The following is a 2,292-nucleotide window of genomic DNA, read 5'->3' as shown; positions in this document are numbered from 1 at the left end:
TCAGGTGATCTACCCACCTCGGCCTCCTAAAGTGCTGGGATTAACAGGTGTGAACCACTGCGCCTGGCTTTTTTTCTTTTTCTTTTCTTTTTTTTTTTTTTTTTTTTTGTTTTGAGACAGAGTTGCTCTGTTGCCCAGGTTGGAGTGCAGTGGCACAGTCACAACTCACTGCAGCTTCAACCTCCCGGGCTCAAGCGATCCTCCCCACTTCAGCCTCCAGAGTAGCTAGGACTACAGGTGTGTGTCACCATGCCCAGCTAATTTTGTTTTTACTTTTTTGTAGAGACAGGGTCTCACTTTGTTGCCCAGGTTGGTCTCAAACTCCTGGGCTCAAGCAATCCTCCCACCTCAGCCTCCCAAAGCGTTGGGTTTACAGGTGTGAGCCACCATGCCTGGCCTCTAGATATCTTTTAAGCATTCTAACAGCCCAAACTGAGCATTCTTTAGAGGGAAGCCATCTTCCATTCTGGCTATTGATTCTCTGGGCCTTGCCCAACACCACCAATGAGTGTTCTGTGACTGGACTGTCAGCCACTTGCTGCACATCTCTGTCCTTCCTCTCCTCTTTCCTTATGGATGCCACGCACCTCTTACACATCCATTCCTTGGAGGCTTTTGGGCAGTCTTCAGGCTGCAGAGGCTTGGAAAGCTCAACCCCATCCCTGAGACTTATAGAGGGATTCTGAATGCTGATAAAGATGCCAAGAGCTTTTAGACCACATGGCTTTTAGATGCGCTCTTTGTTCCTGTGGAGTCAGTGGTTGGAAGTAGAGTGGTAAGGAGTCAGATCTTCGTCTTCCCCTTTCTTGCAGAATTCTAGTGCTTCTCAGGAGGAGAAATTTATGCTTGAACACTACCTGGCATTCAGGAGGCAGCCTAGGTGTCACCTCAGATGACTAGTCTGTGGGAGATCAGTGCTCTTAATGGGACAGGGGTTCCTAGAGCCTCAGCAGCCTTATGACTGCCAACATTTCCAGCATCTTTAGTCCCAAGAAGAGTAAAGAGCTGGAATCTTGAGATGGCCTGAGAGAGCAAAGAGTGTTTGGACAGAAACAGCAAATTCTCAGTTAGCTACTCCCAGCAGGGCAAAGGAACGGGGAAATAAGAGACCAGAGGATTTAGTGACCTAAAGTGCCAGAGAGTCCTAGGGCTGAAAATAGAGAAGTTGGTGGGTGAGGGGGATCAGATGACAGGAACTTTACAGGTCTATACCAGTCATGGGGGAGTCCAACAAAAGTACAGTAATAAGGGCTCTGCCCTCAAGGAGCCCCTGATAATTTAGTTGGGGAATAAAAATTAATACACTTGAAATAATTTTGGTGCTACACTGTGGTATAAACAAAAGAATGCTATAGAAATCCTTGAGAAGGGACAGATCATGTGGTCTGGGAACCTCTGTGAGCTGATGGCTGAATGAGACAGTGCTTATTCAGCCAGAGGAGTTTATGCCCCAGCTACAGTGGCCACAGCTTTTAGAGATGAGTGTGTCTGAGTCTTGCATGGTTTCATGGAGGAAGTATGGGGGAGGAAGCGTCATCATCATCACCATTTGTCAATCACCATTGTCATCAATAAGTGCCACAATAAACAGTCATTGAGCATCCTTCCCTCACTAACTTTACACTTTTTGAGGGGAGGCAGGACAAACACAGAAATAGTTGAAGGACTAGTATGAGAGAGCATGTGCCAGTAGCACGAAGAGAGAAAAGTGAGGGTTGGGGAGGTGACAGAAGGCTTCTTGGAGGTGGGAGCACTTGGGCTGACCCTTGAAAGAAAGTTATGGTTTGGACTAATGGAGAAAAGGGTGAAGGGGGTTGTAAATCGCATCAACAAGGCAGAGGTGGGAGTGAGCAAGGCAAATAGGAGAAGTGAGAAAACCGGCTGGCCTTGTGGTAGGAGTAGTGTGGGCAACAAAATCTGAGAGGGAAGTAGTGTGATGATTATACAGAGCCTTGAATGTCAGACAGAAGGAGTCATTTTGGAACAAAGTAGGAAGGCATTGTAAATTTTTGTATTTGGGGAGAGACAAGGCCATGGAGAAGAAGGAAGAAAGGCTAAAAGGTAAACGTTGGGATTCTACATTCTTCTTCTTAGCTTTACTCTCCCATGTTTTGTTTTGTTTTTTTTTAATTTTTATTTTTTTGAGATGGAGTTTCACTCTTGTCACCCAGGTTGGAGTGCAATGGTGCTATCTTGGCTCACTGCAACTTCTGCCTCCTGGGTTCAAAGGGTTCTCCTGCCTCAGCCTCCCGAGTAGCTGGGATTACAGGTGCCCACCACCACACCCAGCTA

The sequence above is a fragment of the Pongo pygmaeus genome, chromosome X (genome assembly GCF_028885625.2).
Source record: "Pongo pygmaeus isolate AG05252 chromosome X, NHGRI_mPonPyg2-v2.0_pri, whole genome shotgun sequence".
NCBI lineage: Eukaryota > Metazoa > Chordata > Mammalia > Primates > Hominidae > Pongo > Pongo pygmaeus.
This window is presented reverse-complemented; position numbering follows the sequence as displayed.